Here is an 18,609-nt window from a genome sequence, read left to right as displayed (position 1 = left end):
ACCGTGGCACCCTGTAAGAGAAGTACGGCAGGCTACGATTGTACCTTAGTGAAGGCTCAATATCGCGGACTTACGACAAGTCTTACCTTAACCCAAGCTGACGCCACTTCAGTATCCTGGCTCCTGGTCTCTACACTCCGCAGATACACACATGACACCTTGGAGGGGGGTGGCCCTGGGTTTCAGGAACAACGCAGCGGGATGTTGTTGTTGTTGTTATTTCTTTTCTCTGCTGGGGCTTTCTCAATCGTGACACGACCCCCCCCCCCCTCCTCGAGAGGGAACGCGCCGGGCTCGGCTTTGTTTATCCAACGCCGCCGCACACCGGATTAACAAGACCAGAGCGTGAACACCAAATCGCTTCTTTCTTTTCTCTCTTCCTCCTCTCATTACTCCCTTGTCTGCATCGAGGTCGTCCCGTCCGTCGATCGTCTCTCGGTCGGGGCACGTGCTCAGGGATGGAGAATTATGTGCGAGACTGCGGGAGGGGAGAGGGGAGGGGGGGTCCAAGCAAGGCGCTCCCGATATCAATGCAAGTTCTGTTCCGGTGTTTCTCCCCCACATCGGGGGTGAGTCACGGTTTGACGGTGGTCGGGGAATACGCACGTGCTGTGGTCTTCTTCCTGGTCTCCTTCTTCTTCCTCTTCGCATGGTTGTTATTGCTGGACAGCAACGGCCATAATTTCACATTTAAGCCGTTGAGCCAGAGAGGTGCGTCAGGAGGAGCGGAGTGGTGCATCATCGCCATGGTGACGCTCCCTCCTTCGTATTTGCGTATCGGCCGTTGAGTTCCACGATTCCGTTCTGGGTGGCCACAGTCGCCGCACCACCACATCCGCTGCTGCTGCTGCTGTTGCCATGTCTGTGCGTGCGGATGCGACTCGGGGGCTGTGGCCCAAAGGATGCGCGGAAGATCGAGGCCAGGGATCTTCCACGTGGTTGGGTCTTTCACGAGGAAAGTGTTGGTGACTTCTTGTGAACTCCATTCGGCTTTCCAAGCATGAGGGTTTGAAGTTTGCGGTATTGGTATGGGGGGGGGCGAAGCACACGGAGCGTAGTTTTGAAGTCTCACAATTGAAGGTGAAGCACGTGGGTACACAAGGGCTTTGCAAGTGGTGGTCTTCTTCTTTCGCACGGCTGATGGAGATGAAGAGCAACAACTTACAATTTCACATTCAGGTGGTCAAGCCAGACAACCGCGTCAGGAGCAGCGTAGTTTATCGCTCTGATGTCTCCTTCGTATTTGTGGATCGGGTATTGCGTCTTTACACGTTGTACCGTCTGTTCTGAATGACCACGGTTGCACACGACTTGAGAGTTTTCAATTTTCCATGTGTTCATCAGGTATCCGTATGCCATGGTTTGCGCGGATGCCTGTTTATGGTGGACCCATGAATCTTCACGGAAGATCAAAACCCAGGGACTTTCTGCGTTGGGTGTTTCTGCGTTGGGCAAGTGGTTGCGGTGGTGGATATAGTTGAGATCCTGGCGGGAGATCTTGGTGTGCTGCGGTGAAGATATATACAGGTTAAAGGTTCGAGGTGTAGCCTCGCAATCGCTCTGTCTCTCTCTCTCTCTCGTGACCACCTTTGCCGCAAGGACCTCCAATGACCGGCGCCTTCCTCAGGGAGGGGGCATTGAAATGCAGAGAGAGAGAGAGAATCGCAAATAGTCCGCGGTGAGATCCAATCGGTTTAAGGTTATCACAAATAATATTTATGTATCGGTTCTGTTGTAAACGGAAAGCGCTGCAAAGAAAGGTCCCTCTGAAGGCGAGGTTGTTCGGGGGGCAGCATTCATGTGATGGATTAAATTGGGTAGAGAGAGTCATTAGTGCTTGAACAACTTTGTAACGGGGTGGATCGTCCGACTAATGTGCAATTAATTTTCTAATTGTGTAGCCAACTCATTTGGCAGGTCTAGGAGTCGACCACACGTGTCCGTTAACTTAAACCTGTCCTAACAGCAAGACGTGCGCGTGCGAATGGGCAAAGGCGCGGCCCTGCAATTGCTTGCTCACGCCGCTGCTGCCCGAGGAAGCTCTAAGAGGGCCTCTTCATAAGGGGATACTTTGGCCTCCTCTTACACGCTGGCCAGAAGTCCTGGAGGTAGTCGGGAGCAGCCACACTTTACCCCACCGCACGCGACCGCCAAATCGACCAGCGCCGCAGCCTGGTTACAGAGCCCCGAGGGAATTGAGAAACTTGCACCACTCTTGAACGGCCACAATCGGGAGACGGGAGTTGAACCGGCGACCTCCGGGCAGCATGTCCGGCGAGTCCGCTGACCGACGCACCGCTGCGGCGGCAGCGTCCTTCACGCTGCCACAGCCAGGCGTAACGTCGATGCGGCGATGCCCCCGGCGTTTCCCGAACTCTTTTCACAATGCGAGCCGATTGTTCACGCAACAAAAATCCCTTACGACCCACGGCAACGGCCGTGATTTAAAAACCTGCGAATTGCGTTAAAGTTTTGGTCTTGTAGACCAGCAAATGTGAAAATACGTTTTAATTAAGAAGCAACGATTTGATGTACTCAACCGGGTCTCGCGAGACACATGGGCTCAACACTCATGAGGCACGGCTTCTAAACATCTGGCGGCGTGGTTGATACAGTGAGGGAAAAAAAGTATTTGATCCCCTGCTGATTTTGTACGTTTGCCCACTGACAAAGAAATGATCAGTCTATAATTTTAATGGTAGGCTTATTTGAACAGTGAGAGACAGAATAACAACAACAAAATCCAGAAAAACGCATGTCAATAATATTATAAATTGATTTGCATTTTAATGAGGAAAATGAGTATTTGACCCCTCTGCAAAAGATGACTTAGTACTTGGTGGCAAAACCCTTGTTGGCAATCACAGAGGTCAGACGTTCCTTGTAGTTGGCCACCAGGTTTGCACACATCGCAGATCTTCTCCAAGTCATTAAGGTTTCGAAGCTGACGTTTGGCAACTCGAACCTTCAGCTCCATCCACAGATTTTCTATGGGATTAAGGTCTGGAGACTGGCTAGGCCACTCCAGGACCTTAATGTGCTTCTTCTTGAGCCACTCCTTTGTTGCCTTGGCCGTGTGTTTTGGGTCATTGTCATGCTGGAATACTCAGTCACTCAGTACCCAGTCACTCTCAGTACCCAGTCACTCTCAGTACTTAGTCACTCTCAGTACCCAGTCACTCTCAGTACCCAGTCACTCTCAGTACTTAGTCACTCTCAGTACCCAGTCACTCTCAGTACCCAGTCACTCTCAGTACCCAGTCACCCTCAGTACCCAGTCACTCAGTACCCAGTCACTCTCAGTACCCAGTCACACTCAGTACCCAGTCACTCTCAGTACCCAGTCACTCTCAGTACCCAGTCACACTCAGTACCCAGTCACTCTCAGTACCCAGTCACTCTCAGTACCCAGTCACTCTCAGTACCCAGTCACTCTCAGTACCCAGTCACTCTCAGTACCCAGTCACTCTCAGTACCCAGTCACTCTCAGTACCCAGTCACTCAGTACCCAGTCACTCTCAGTACCCAGTTACTCTCAGTACCCAGTCACTCAGTACCCAGTCACTCTCAGTACCCAGTCACTCTCAGTACTTAGTCACTCTCAGTACCCAGTCACTCTCAGTACCCAGTCACTCTCAGTACCCAGTCACTATCAGTACCCAGTCACTCTCAGTACCCAGTCACTATCAGTATCCAGTCACTTTCAGTACTTAGTCACTCTCAGTACCCAGTCACTATCAGTACCCAGTCACTCTCAGTACCCAGTCACACTCAGTACCCAGTCACTCTCAGTACCCAGTCACTCTCAGTACCCAGTCACTCTCAGTACCCAGTCACTCTCAGTACTTAGTCACTCTCAGTACCCAGTCACTCTCAGTACCCAGTCACTCTCAGTACCCAGTCACTCAGTACCCAGTCACTCTCAGTACCCAGTCACTCTCAGTACCCAGTCACTCAGTACCCAGTCACTCTCAGTACCCAGTCACTCTCAGTACCCAGTCACTCAGTACCCAGTCACTCTCAGTACCCAGTCACTCTCAGTACTTAGTCACTCTCAGTACCCAGTCACTCTCAGTACCCAGTCACTCTCAGTACCCAGTCACTATCAGTACCCAGTCACTCTCAGTACCCAGTCACTATCAGTATCCAGTCACTTTCAGTACTTAGTCACTCTCAGTACCCAGTCACTATCAGTACCCAGTCACTCTCAGTACCCAGTCACTCTCAGTACCCAGTCACTCTGAGTACCCCTTCACTCTCAGTACCTAGTCACTATCTGTACCCAGTCACTCTCAGTACCCAGTCACTCTCAGTACCCAGTCACTCTCAGTACCCAGTCACTCAGTACCCAGTCATTCAGTACCCAGTCACTATCAGTAGTCAGTCACTCAATACTCAGTCACTCTCAGTACCCAGTCACTCTCAGTACCCAGTCATTCTCAATACCCAGTCACTCTCAGTAACCAGTCACTTTCAGTACCCAGTCACACTCAGTACCCAGTCACTCTCAGTACCCAGTCACTCTCAGTACTTAGTCACTCAGTACCCAGTCACTCTCAGTACCCAGTCACTCAGTACCCAGTCACTCTCAGTACCAAGTCACTCTCAGTAGTCAGTCACTCAATACTCAGTCACTCTCAGTACCCAGTCACTCTCAGTACCCAGTCACTCTCAGTACCCAGTCACTCTCAGTACCCAGTCACTCAGTACCCAGTCACTCTCAGTACCCAGTCACTCAGTACCCAGTCACTCTCAGTACCCAGTCACTCTCAGTACCCAGTCACACTCAGTACCCAGTCACTCAGTACCCAGTCACTCTCAGTACTTAGTCACTCTCAGTACCCAGTCACTCTCAGTACCCAGTCACTCTCAGTACCCAGTCACTCAGTACCCAGTCACTCTCAGTACTTAGTCACTCTCAGTACCCAGTCACTATCAGTACCCAGTCACTCTCAGTACCCAGTCACACTCAGCCAGTCACTCTTAGTACCAAGTCACTATCAGCACTTAGTCACTCTCAGTACCCAGTCACTCTCAGTACCCAGTCACTCTCAGTACTTAGTCACTCTCAGTACCCAGTCACTCTCAGTACCCAGTCACTCTCAGTACCCAGTCACTCAGTACCCAGTCACTCTCAGTACTTAGTCACTCTCAGTACCCAGTCACTATCAGTACCCAGTCACTCTCAGTACCCAGTCACACTCAGTACCCAGTCACTCTTAGTACCAAGTCACTATCAGCACTTAGTCACTCTCAGTACCCAGTCACTCTCAGTACCCAGTCACTCTCAGTACCCGGTCACTCTCAGTACCCAGTCACTCTCAGTACCCAGTCACTCAGTACCCAGTCACTCTCAGTACCCAGTCACTCTCAGTACCCAGTCACTCTCAGTACCCAGTCACTCTCAGTACCCAGTCACACTCAGTACCCAGTCACTCAGTACTTAGTCACACTCAGTACCCAGTCACACTCAGTACCCAGTCACTCTCAGTTCCCAGTCACTCTCAGAACTCAGTCACTCTCAGTTAACAGTCACTCTCAGGACCCAGTCACTCTCAGTGCCCAGTAGCACTGTGACACGTTCAGATCCTCCTTCTCCTCCTTCTCCTCCTTCTCCTCCTTCTCCTTCTTCTTCTTCTTCTCCTTCTTCTTCTTCTCCTTCTCCTCCTCGTTCTCGTTCTCCTTCTCCTCCTTCTCCTTCTCCTCCTTCTCCTTCTTCTCCTTCTCCTTCTTCTTCTCCTTCTCCTCCTTCTCCTTCTCCTCCTTCTCCTTCTTCTTCTCCTCCTTCTTCTTCCCCTCTGCAACGTGCCCCTGCTTCGTGTCCCCCCGTGGACGTGGAGCCGCCTCTACCCGGACCCGAAGCCATCGGTGCGATCCGCCCCCCCCCCCCCGCCCCCCCGAGGGAATCCGATTGACCTCCTCGTAGCCGCGCAACAACGCCGGGCGTTCCACCGAGCGGTCACCGTTGTCTGGCGAGTGTCGGCGCGGAACAGGACGTCGAGCGAGGTAATAGCATCCCCTCCGAATTGCAGCCAGTTTGTGTGTTCATCACGGGCCCTTGGCGTTCACATCCGTTTGAAGAGGGCGAGCAGCGGTGCATTTCAGGCATGCGGCTGATCGCCTGTTTTATATTGCCTCAATTCTTCGTTTCGCACAGTGTTGTTCTGATAGAGAGGTACAGATTTCGGAATGAGAACCTTTAATTTAGACTGGAGGAATCCGATGAGCTATGAAGCTCCTTCCCCCCCCCCCCCCAAAAAAAATAAAATTTCCAGTCGGGGGCGGGTCAGCGAGTTATAACGACAATCCAGAAAAACAGATAGGAGTGCAAAATAGAGAAAACGTAAGCAGAGTCACGATGAATAAATGCAAATGCAGTATATAAGCACAACGTTTAGTTTGCCTCCGTTTCCCCAATGAATGGGCGACACGGTAGCGAGGGGTTAACTACCTCGCCTGGTATGCAGGAGGTCGTCGGATCGATCCCGACGCCGACGCCTGCATATTTGGAGTTTGCGTTGTCTCTCTCTCCCCCGTGGTCGCGTGGATTTTTTTCCGGGTCCTCCAGTTTTTCCCTCCACATTCAGAATCAAGGTCACGCGTTCAGATTATTTGGCCGCGTTAAATTTTTCCGCGTGATGAGCCGCCACCTCGTTGAGCTTTCATTCGTGGCCAGGTCGCGTCTGAAAAAGAGCCACGGCGCTCGGTGAGCCTTACCTGGTAAAAATAAAAAAAAATAGAAGTAGTCGTACCGTACGTTATTTTCACCATATCAATTGCGGCGGGAAAAGGCAAACTTTCCACAATTGTTTGTTGCTTCTGAGCCTGAGCGATCCGGTTGCTCACTCCGAGAAGATGCTCAAAGGAACATCTTCTCGGAGTGAGCAAAGATGCTCAAAGGAACATCTTCTCGGAGTGGGCAACCGCATTGCTCGATGGCACGACAGCTCCTCATTTCTGTGTTGACAGAGATGACTCCGGCGTCGGCGCGTGCCCTTTGTGAAAAGTTTCCCAAGTGCCGGCTTCAGTTTACGTAGTTTATCGCTCTCTCGCTCGACGTCGCGGCAAGCCAGAGAATACATTTTGGATTTTTTTCTGCTCTTCAAGAAAAAAACACACTTGGTGAAGCCATACTCTAAGAAACGTCTCATCGTATTTGCGAACAAGTTTCGTTGATCCAAAATAGAGGGTTTTTTTGGGTTAGATCACGTAAATATAAAAAAATGTGTCGTTAAACCCGACACCACCCGACACAGCCAATTAGCAAGGTTTGTCACGTAAACAGAACATGCCATTGGTTACTAGTACAGCACACCGGTGCATTGGAGAGCCAAGCCACAACATTTACAATCTGAGTACGACGTTTCGCCAGTAATTACAAAAATCTTCATTAGGCGTGAGCCAGATTTGTGGAGAAGTCCTGTTTCGTTCCTTACATAGAGGGGTAGATGTAGTGACACAACACTCTTGCGTGAAGTGGGGGGGGGGGGGGGAATTAATGAATGCATATTTCAGTTCATTTTCATTTCAGTTCATTTAATTTATTTGGTATAGCCCTGTGAGCCATTCGACTCTTGAATCGGGTGCAACCGCAACAAACAAAAACCATGAACAAGAAAACATCTTAAAGTGACTACGCGCAACAGAAAAATCCAGGAAAAAACAGCGAAGTCTTCCAGAAAAAGCACCGTATAAATGACTATGGGTATCCATTTCCGTTTGTGCAATGGATTACCAAAATCTTACTAATTGGCTGTGTCGGGTGGTGCCGGGGTAAACGACACATTTATATATTTATGCGATCTAACCCATAAAAAAAATTGGATTATGGATGCTATTGGTCGCGAAAGCCTACGTGTTAAACTCGGTTTCGTTGAGTGACTTTTCTCGTTCACAGAGTCGGTGGCCTCACGGATAGAAGTGGACCGTTTCAAGCATCACTCCACCGTGGAAGAATCGACTCACTACTCGCTTATACGTTGTACGCATCAACTCATTTCGTACCGGACGTAGCCAACCGTGCTAATCGGAGGTGCGTATGCAGGCGCGAAGAGGTTTCTCACTCGGAAACAAAACGGCAATTCGCACAATCATCAAATATCTCCATCAATCAGAAATCTCTATGATCTGACTCAAATCAATATACAGCTTTCTGATTGGTGGAGATGCTTTCGGGCGCACGCCCCCCCCCCCAACCAATACCACAGCGTGAATGTTAGAATGTCTGAGAGCGTGAGATGAGTGGGATTACTTTGTATCTCGCGAGCCCATCCTCTCATGAAATTACCCGATTTGGGGTTGCGACCACAACGTTTTTGGAACCGCTGCCCTATTCCTTTGAGAGAATTATTCCGTATGTTTAAACTAAGTAGTGGGCTATTTCATGGGGCCCTGTTTGTCAGTACGAAAAACAAGAATAGGTTTTACCCATTTCTGGCACTGATGTTCAAAACACCGCATTTTGCAAGGAATCAAGTCTGCATTCACGACACGTACTTTTGCCAGTATGATTTTTCATACTGGCAAAAAGGTATCCCATGATGAAGCTGCTCACCCCCGACCTATAAATGCCCTGACACGTGTGGCACTGTCTTTGTACTGTTCGCCTTTTGACATTCTCTGGTCTGACACTGGCGAGACAAGGCCATCAAGAAGGCTGTCTCTGGTGTAGGCCAATAAGTCTCAAAGACAATGCATAATCAATTATCAGAGCGTGTTTGTTTGCATGTTCACCACAAAGTACCGTGTGTGGTTAATGCGAACTTGATTTCTTGCGTACGGTTTCTATTTGGTATTTGAACATCTTATCCCCTCCTGTTTTATTGCCAGAAAGGGTTCGACCTATTCTGAAGTAGTGGCCTCATGGAAATGGGAGGGAGGCCGTTGTTGTATGCAGTGAGCCCAATGCGGGTAACGCAAAGCAGATCCTCTCGGACTATATTAACACTCTAAATCACGCGGCATGAATAAGCGCGGGCATTCACACCAACGATAGTTCACACACACACAAAATAAAAAAGCGAGCGAGAGGAGGGAGAGAGAGAAGAGCGTGGGAGGGTGAGCTGGAGAGAGAGTGAGAGCCTGGGAGATGGAAAGTGTGAAGAGATATTATAATTGTGAGAGGGTGAGCTGAGGAGAGAGCCAGGGAGATGAAGAGAGAGAGAGAGGAGATAGCAGGAGTGTGACATGAAGAGAGAGATAGACAGAGAGAGAGAGTGAGCGTACGGGTGATGCAAATAAAGATAAAAGATCGAGGGAGTGTGAGCCGGTGTGACAGAGAGAGCCAGGGAGATGGGAAGAGAGGAAGAATATCGTGGGAGTGTGAGCCAGGGAGAGAGACTTTTTGACTTTTAACAACTTTTATTGCCGCCAGCAGCAAAAGCACTGGAGGCGATTTTGATATGAAATGCACAAAGTCACCAGCAAACAAATGAAAATAAACGTTACAAATCCACGCGCTGTGGCGCTCAAAAGCACCGCGCACAACATGAAAGAAAAGTCACTTGGTGGTGGTTGTGGTGGTCATCGCGCACGCCACGTTGACGAGCGAGCGCTTCAGAAGGTGAACACGTGGGGTGCCGTCCACGCTAGTATAGAGAGCTTTTCCGGCTCCCCAGCGTTCGAAGAAGACGTGCACATCACCGACATGTGTGTGGTACGCGTGCTCCAGCCGGAGCCGCGCCTTAAGCAGGCCCCTGAACACTGGAAGCAGCACAGAGCAGCCGTCAGTGTCACCTTGCAGCATCGTTTTTCTCGTTCTGTACACCGCCATCTTCGCCTGAGCACAGGCGAAGTTGGCGAGGTCATGGCGTTTGTTAGCCAGGTAAGGCACCCCATATACGAAGCTTCTGTTGTAGAAGGGCACCCCCAGTTTCCTGAAGATGTCCCCCAAAAGGCGGAACATTGGTTTGAGCCGCTGGCAGCGTAAGTACTGGTGGGGTAGATCCTCCCTGGCACCGCAGGAGATGCACCAAGTCTGTTACCCCCTGGCGAGATTCGGCTGAGCCACACGGCCGATGGCAACGTGCAGTGTGCCAACCTCCACTGGAGGTCACCGCAGCGTTTGGCTACGGGAGACTTGTACATTTGTTTCCACTGAGGGGCGGTCGCAATGAGGGGAGAGAAATGGTCTCTCCGTTTTGTGTCCGGTAGGTCGGCCAGGTCCCGGGAATGCAGCGCCTTTACACAGCCACGTGTAGAGCGCTTTGTTCGGGGCACTCTTGAGGGGCACGATCCTGCAGCCTCGGAGCTTCAGTAGTTTGCCGGAGTCGCTGTGGCCGGGGGGGTGCGCGCAGGAGAAGCACAACTCTGGGAAAGAGGAGGAAGGGGGTGGAGGGCCGCCACCATCTCCCGGTGCCTCCAGCTGCAGGCGCAGCTCCTTCATGGCGCGGAGCACGTCAGGGAGATTGAAAGAGAGAGAATATCGTCGGAGTGTGAGCCGGTGTGGCAGAGAGAGTCAGGGAGATGGGAAGAGAGGGAGAGAATATCGTCGGAGTGTGAGCCGGTGTGACAGAGAGAGCCAGGGAGATGGGAAGAGAGGGAGATAATATCGTCGGCGTGTGAGCCGGTGTGACAGAGAGAGCCAGGGAGATGGGAAGAGAGGGAGAGAATATCGTCGGAGTGTGAGCCGGTGTGACAGAGAGAGCCAGGGAGATGGGAAGAGAGGGAGATAATATCGTCGGCGTGTGAGCCGGTGTGACAGAGAGAGCCAGGGAGATGGGAAGAGGGAGAGAATATCGTCGGAGTGTGAGCCGGTGTAGCAGAGAGAGCCAGGGAGATGGAAAGATAGAGAATATCGTCGGAGTGTGAGCCGGTGTGACAGAGAGAGCCAGGGAGATGGGAAGAGAGGGAGAGAATATCGTCGGAGTGTGAGCCGGTGTGGCAGAGAGAGCCAGGGAGATGGGAAGAGAGGGAGAATATCGTAGGAGTGGGAGCCAGGGAGAGAGAGAGAGCGCCAGGGAGATGAAAAGAGAGAGAGAGAATATCATCGGAGTGTGAGCCGGTGAGGCAGAGAGAGCCAGGGAGATGGGAAGAGAGGGAGAGAATATCGTGGGAGTGGGAGCCAGGGAGAGAGAGAGAGAGCACGAGCAAGCTGCCCACACGTGGGAAGGGACAACTCCCCACCCTCCCCGGTGTCACCGACATCACCCCATCCATCAGCTGCCCTGGCCTGACACCCCTGCACCGGCCAGGGAGCGGCGGCCGGGCGGCCGGGATTATGATGTATGAAACCATTACGCGGCTGAAGATGGTCTGAGCTACCACCGCGAATGGGGTCGTGACATTTCCACCGGCGTGCGATAGTTAGATATGCAGATGACGGGGGGGGAGGGGGTGTGGGGCCGGGCCGGGCCGGGCGGAGGAACAGCACTCTCACCGGCGCGGGAGGAGGACCGACGGGAAATGATTTTCGCGCTCCCCCTGTTTGCGGCGTTGTTCCGAGGCGCACGGCGCCTCGCTTGGAAGTGCGGACGGCTGCGTGCGGCGCGAAGGAAGCTGAACGTGCGTCTGACGTGCTTAAGAGTGGCGTGACGCGAAATGAAGATGTACATTTGCAAGAGCTATACGCACGTTAATATATCTCCTCCCACACATTTCAATGTGTCAGTGGATGGGGAGGAGGGGCGGCAGTGCAGCGGGTAGCTCCTTGCACCTCCCCCGCTCACGGCCAACACCAGTGAAAATGATCTGAACCAGTCCTGGGCCTGTGCTAGGTCGACTCAGCCTCAAATGAGTGCCTGGAGCGTTGCGTTAAATATCACCATGAGGGAGACAAAGGCGGCCGGCGCGTCATTCTGGCCAACAACCCCCTTGTGTGCCCTGCAGGCCTTCATAGGTGTTTGCTAACAGCACTTGCAGCCTGTTAAGGCTGCACTAGATACCTTCGTCTTGCGTCAGTGGACTGGGTTAAGATTTCAGTTCAGGCTTTGCGTTCAGTTCCGTGGACTTTGCTGTGTAAAGTACTGCGTGGACAATGTTAATCATGTATTATTGTGATCGTGCTGCCAGTCATCGACACGTTTTAACCCGAAAACTCCAGAAACACGCGGGCGCTGCGATCGCCTCGTCGAGAGAACAGATTAACTATCACCCACGCGTCCCCCAAGCCACCCTTTCATTTCGCAAACTCGTAAACTCGTGAAATAAAAGAGCAGAAAAAAATGTAAACAGGCGAACCAATAACCCTTTACGAAATGCGCGTAAAATTCAATTTCTATTTTACGCACGCATAAAACATTTTTTTTTTGTTTAACGCCTCCGATCGGTTAATTCCGGAAGACGTTCACCACCCGAAAGAAAAAGCCCGACCCGACGTCCGCGGTACCCAACAAAACAGGCAACTTCGCAGATATATTTAGACGGCCTAATGCAGGGAATTTGTCATTATTGATTACATCCAGGCTGGACATTGTGGAAGCATAATGTCTCCTCACCCCTGGCCCGAGCTGCACTTCCCCGCTGCTGCCACCCCACCTCGCTAATCCGTCTATCGCCTTTCCCTTCGGTACACGGGGGCCCATGCGTCTGCCCTGAGCCCGTTCTACTGCTTTTCATTAGGGCCGGGGCCCTTCATGGCTGAGCACACCCCTGACAGGTCATTAACTTTCATTACCACTGCAGGTCAGTGAGTAAATTTCATCTCGTGGTGGGCGCCGGCGATGAGGGATGGGAGCCCGGCAGTGTTTGACACATTCATAACACGACTCGGGCGACCTGCGACATTCCCCGTTTCAAACGAGATTAGAGCCCGCCTCGTTTTTCACCGTCGGTCTAATGCAGATTGGGCGCCTCCATTACACCGAGAGGCTTGTCACCGGCGCCGGCGAGGAAGGATGGCTTTGGCTCGACAGCCCGTGACCTTGCCTTGTTAGACACCGCCCCGTCGCAGGACTCGGTGAGATGCGCGGTGTTGCTGCCTTTTATTTATTTGGCACATTCCCATCTCCATCATTTTAATACATCATCCCACCCACCCGCCCGCCCACCCACCCACCACCCCCGTGCCTCGAAAACGGATTTTTTTTTTTGGTACGCGCCAAAGTCATGCAATTGTTTCAGCAAAGGAGCAGATCTGTAAATCAAATATTCAATTCCGGCAGTGGCGGTGGCTCTGCTGGGCTTGTCTTTTTGTTGGGTCGTGCCTTCTATTCCTTTTGAGATGGCACGTTTCGGAAATGCAAACATTTACCGCGGTATTTCACCGCGGTGAAAAATACATTTTTGAAAACACTATTACGGAATGAAATAAACGTACGACACGTACAACAAGCACGAGGCGGGTGTGGGGGGAGGGGGGGGGGAACACATTGCAATTTATTTTACCCCAAAAAATATTTTCACCTTTCAAAAATACGTGAAGAGTGTGGCTCGAAAGACCGTGGCATCAGCAGATACGTATGAGGGCACAAATTCTGCTGACAGGGATAAAATATAGAGGGTTGCATTTGAGCCGAAAGGCCTCCAGTAATGATGACGGCATATTGGCAGAAACGTCATCTTCTGTATTTTGTCCTTTTAAGATAACAAAGGATGCCCCTAGACTCGCTACTAGTGCTCTGCCTTCCCCGCTGTGTTGACAGTGCCTTGGCCTCCTCCTGAACTCTGGGGAAGCGGAGAGCCACAACATTTGAATGATGAGTACAACGCCCGGCGACTCATCAGCGCTGGCCGTAATGGAAAGGGATTTCTCAGTGCGTTCCGATCAATACGAGACTAGAAGCGGAGATTTTTTTTTCTTTTAACCTGCCGAGCGAAACAGCTTGCGTTTGCGATTTGTATGCATTATCACTTCTTAACTTCCAAGAGTTCATTAGCGTACATTATTTATCGGACACCAAAAAAAACCCCAGCGTCGTCACCACGTCTCCCTAAGTGGGAGAAAAAAAAAGGGTTGACAATTGCTGTCCGTGGCGAAAGAGAAAAACACTCAACGTTATAAAGCTGCTTCTAGTTTTTTTTAATCTCTCTCTCTCTCTCTATCGCGAACGTGTTTGACGATAATTAAAAACGGCTTGATGACAATTTTCATAATCCCGGCCCGAATGACGTCTCAATGCCTTTCGGATGCGGCTGTTGCGAGCGTCCCGTCTTTTGATCGCACGCGTCGTGTCGTTGATCTCTTGGCACCAAACCCCCCCACCCACCCACCCACCCCCCCCCAACCCACGTCCGTCCCCTCTCGTGCGGCTCGCGGCTTCGCGGACAAGAGAAACGGAATCAGAAATCTTTATTCTAGACCGCAGGAGGAATCCGATGAAATCCTTTTTCACACGTGTCTAGTATGGGGGCAACCGGGGGGAGGGGAGGGGAGGGGAGGGGGGGGGGTTGCAGCGAGTTACAAACAGCAAACGGTACAAAAACACGATAGGAGTGCAATTTGGAGTAAATGTTAAGACACGAAATATAAAAAATATATATATAAAAATTTAAGCAAAAAAAATGGCCCACTCCCCGTTCAACCGCGATCTCACTGCACGTGCGGACGCCGTGTCGTCCACGGCAAAGCCCCCAGTGGAACGAAGCCGAAAGGGGGGTGGCAATCCTCTCGCCGCCGATCCCGCTCGAACCAGGAACGTAGAGGTGCCAATACTTTGTCAGTAGCACTGCCTTTGAAATAAGAATATATATATAATAGGCGACGTTTCGGGCCGATGATCCTTCATCACATCACATTGAGAGGCCAGAGAGGAAGGTTTTTTTTTTTTGTACTGCCCACCTCACCGACACTAACCATCACTGACCGGCATGGTGAAAGTTTCGGTGGAATAACCCTCGCCGCCTGTACGGCGTGGGGCGGCCCTCATCCAGCAGTCGATTGGCTAATGGGCTGTGCACGCACACGCCCATGCACACGTGAAATTGCTGCAAATCAAGACTGCGGTTTTATTGAAGAATGTGTATTTAAGTGTTATGGATAGCGGTGTCTACTGACTGCAGGGGTCACATAGACAAATCGGAGAAACGTTGATTCTTACTCACGCGATTCAAAACGTGGGCTTTACCGTGCGCTTAAGCGTGTGTATGAGTCAATGAATCCATGCACAGTTGCACGAATTATTGTGTTTCGGTTTTTTTTTTGGTGCGTTTAGTTTGTTGTCCTTCCCCGCACCTCCGATTAGCGCAGTTGGCTACGTACGGTGTGAAAGAAGTTTAACATACATACAGTTACCCCTGTTGTAAAGCGTGCATCATTGTACAAGTGCGGTCGGTATATCAACGCCGTATTGTCTCGGCCCTCTGTTCCCACCCAGCAGCTACGCTGCTAAAATTTTATTTAAAAATTAAAGGGGGTAATGTGTGGGTACCCCACCAATTGTAAACTAATTCGGGGAGCTTTGTAGAAATTGTTTCTCAAAACAAATTTATACAGCAGTGAAAATGTCACGTTTGGTATTTTGCCCCACTGCATTCCAATTGTGTATGCGATTTCAGTGTATATTATGCAAGTGTATGCATAGTTGATGTGTGTGTGTGTTTGTGGGGAGTGGTAGCGTTGGGGTAAACGCATTGCACTACGAACCCAGCAGTAAATATATTTGAACCGTTCCTGGAGCTCCCATAGGTTGACTCAGCCTTTAAATGAGTACCTGGTGCAATGTACAAACATCGCCACGTGGGAGACTAAAGTGGCGGGTCGGGGTGACGGCCACCCACCCGCTCATGCGCCGTGCCGGCCTTCATAGGTGCTACTCACTAACAGGCATTTGTTTGTTAAAGGCTATACGATGGACCGTTGTCTTTGTGTGCATATGAACGTGCATGCGTTTGTGTCAAAAGATAGCGGTGGGGAGCGGTGGCGATGAAGAATCCATTCGGGAATCTCGCCGGGAATTGTTCTCCATGTGGCATCGAACGAGACACAAAGAGGCTTTTGTCATCGGGCCTTTCCCACAACGTCGATTTTCTAATCTTTTACACTGTAGAAGTGGCGCTGTCCCCCACCCCCCCCCCCCCCCCGCACACACACTGCTACGAGATCGCTTGTCGCGTTTAAGTTGAGAGTCGTTTGCTTACAGGCGTTGTTAATAAATAAATAAAAACTCCTTCTTCGAACGGGAACCCAGTGAAGGGGTTAATGTCACGTGAAAGTAGGATAACAACGGAGCGTCACCTGTGATGAACTGAGAATGTTAGAGGAACAAGTCACTCCCGAGCATTTTAATCGATACCGCTGGACAAAATTGCAACAAGCCACCCGTATATGAATTTAGTAACAGAAATCGATGGGCGGCACAATCAGGGAGGGGGAGAGCAATCGATAGCGAGTTGTGTTTTAAATGGAGCTCATGTGATCTTTGGCGTTTTCACATTGAACCTTGGTTAAGCGTGGATGTTTGTAGCCCTCACTCTAAAAATGCATCACGTCGACTCTCGGTATATATTTATATTATTTTCACTTTCGCTCCGCTAATGCCTCTCACTGGCAGTCGGGGTTCATCATTCCGTGCATTAGCCTCAACCGCAATGAATCTGCTTACATCAACAGAGAGCCACTTTAGGGTTTGACCGGCGATTTCTTCCGACCCCAGTAGTGTGACGAATGTGCCTTTGTAATTGCGTTTGTTTGATTGTCTCCGCTAAATAATTATTTCTGCATTAAGCTCCAGATGATTTATGTCACTACTACGTTGTTGTTTTTTTTTATTTTCTCTCGGCGGATTAATGGGATTTAAGCAAGTCTAAGTAGATTTTGATTTTTTTTTTCAATACGAAGACACGCAGTTTGTTGTTGTTCAGCAATTTATGTATGCATATTTATATATGATCACTCCGTAGGAATTCACCTGGATGATTAATAATTTCCATGAAATACATTTGATTGCAGTTGTTGAAAAAGCTGGGACTAAAGCTGAACAGTGCACAGAAAAGCGTGGATATGAGCACAATGGGAATTAAGAGACAGAAAGAAAGAGTTAACGGAACAGAGATCACACTTAACCCTTTCCAATTGCGATTCCGTTCCGACTCTCGTAGTGTGACGAACGACATCGGAACGGAATCGGAAGAAAAACAAACTTTATCGGTACGTCTTCAGGTCGGAAGCCGCACTGAGGTTCCCACAAGTCCATGCGGGAGGGCGTGCGGCACAGTTTGGCACCAGCTATCATAGAGCACGTAGGTCGTGTCGCTAAGGTTCTCTGCGGCGGGGTACACTGCCTTTAAAAATATAACGGTGCTACTACGCGTTCCTAAACAAAATTAACGCCGAGCCGCTCGCAACTTCCGAGATTCAGCAGTGAACGGGACCCCTCCATCCACACCCCCCCCACACCCCACTCTGCAACTGGCAGACGTCTCGGAACGAGAGAGGGCGTTACGTGAGAGACGTAAGGTTGACCAGAAGGGGGGCTTGCGCAGGACGCGTCGCCACCAGCGATGGCGGCCAGACGCTCGGGATGAACAACGGAGTGGCGGCCAAAGGAGGTGGCGCATCGGAGAGGGCGCCCACAGCAGAGAGTTGGAGCGATGAAAATCAGCTCGTGTTGCAGTTGCTCGAAGGACTACCGCCAATGCAAGACCGCGAGAAATAGCCAAGGCTTGGTGGAGAGGCCTTCATCCAGCAGTGGATCGATCGTGGCTGATGATGACGATGATCCATACGGGCTTCAGTGGTGCGGGTTTTACCGTCCGGTTGCCGGTTTCGTTCATTGTGTGTATGCATGTTGAACTTCTTTCGCACCGTACGTAGCCAAGCGTGCTAATCGGAGGTGCGGGAAGGAGCGATTATGAACACAAGTCCAGTCGTGTCCATTCAGCAGCTTCACGAGAGTGGTTTGCCGTTTCCATGAGACATCTGGACATTTGTGACAAAAGAGCGTCGTGGGCTCACGAGCTTCCTCCAAGGACAAAATAAGATTCTGATTCCGATGAGAACTTTGTGCTCGCAATGAAAACGAGGGGGAGCCCCCGTGCACTTTGCCTGTTGCTCAGTCGAGTGCCTCGCAATACCAAGCGCCAACATTTCCAAATCGGACAGCAACTCACGAGCAACCCACTGCACCAATGCTCCATCATAAATTACCCACTCCAAATCGAGGGAGGAGCGGTGGTGCAGTGGTTAGCGCGTGCTGCGCTCTAAAATCGGGCGACCTGAGCTTGAATCCCGGCCGTGGTTAAACATTGGTGGCGAGCGGCATCTGAATCGGCGCCGAATCCCCATTTCAACAACCAACTCTGACCGGCGTGGTGAATTATGGTCATACAACCCACCCCCGCCCCCCATGACCAACCACGTGATGGGAGACATTAACCCAGCAAGGGATTGACAAAGAACTGTACATTGACATTCTAGACCTGTTTATATTTATAAACCACTATATACATTTCCCATTTTCAGGCCGGTGTTGCATACTTCTTGTGCAGCATAGAGATGAATTCCACCGGGGGGGGGGGGGTCCCCTAGGTTAGACAGCCGGTTGAGATGAGACGCAAGGTGCTGTTAGATGCCAAGGCATTTAAGCAAATTCCCTAGGGATGCAAATCCTTAGCCTTAGGTTAAGACAACTAATCACACACAGAAATATTAACATTCAAAGACAAATACCCCTTTTTATGGCCTACGTAAACTGTTGGGGCAAGTGACGATAGCGACCACCTATGAGAAGACCT

At 50.7% G+C, this 18,609-nt stretch overlaps 1 long non-coding RNA gene across 4 annotated transcripts in view; it reads left to right on the top strand.

Annotated features, from left to right (window-relative positions):
• Window positions 1-18,609, top strand: part of LOC116947949 (uncharacterized) — a 119,828-nt gene that overhangs the window by 64,112 nt on the left and 37,107 nt on the right. For all 4 annotated transcript variants that reach the window (XR_012945717.1, XR_012945716.1, XR_004403741.2 and 1 more), the window contains exon 4: window positions 7,898-8,032. This is a non-coding gene — a long non-coding RNA (uncharacterized LOC116947949). The remainder of the gene's footprint in view (window positions 1-7,897; window positions 8,033-18,609) is intronic.

This window comes from Petromyzon marinus, chromosome 31 (assembly GCF_048934315.1).
Source record: "Petromyzon marinus isolate PM22_M1 ecotype Great Lakes invasive population chromosome 31, UKy_Petmar_22M1.pri1.0, whole genome shotgun sequence".
In the NCBI taxonomy this organism is placed as follows: Eukaryota; Metazoa; Chordata; class Hyperoartia; order Petromyzontiformes; family Petromyzontidae; genus Petromyzon; species Petromyzon marinus.
Note: the sequence above shows the minus strand (reverse complement) of the source record. Positions and strands in the feature narration are given on the sequence as shown.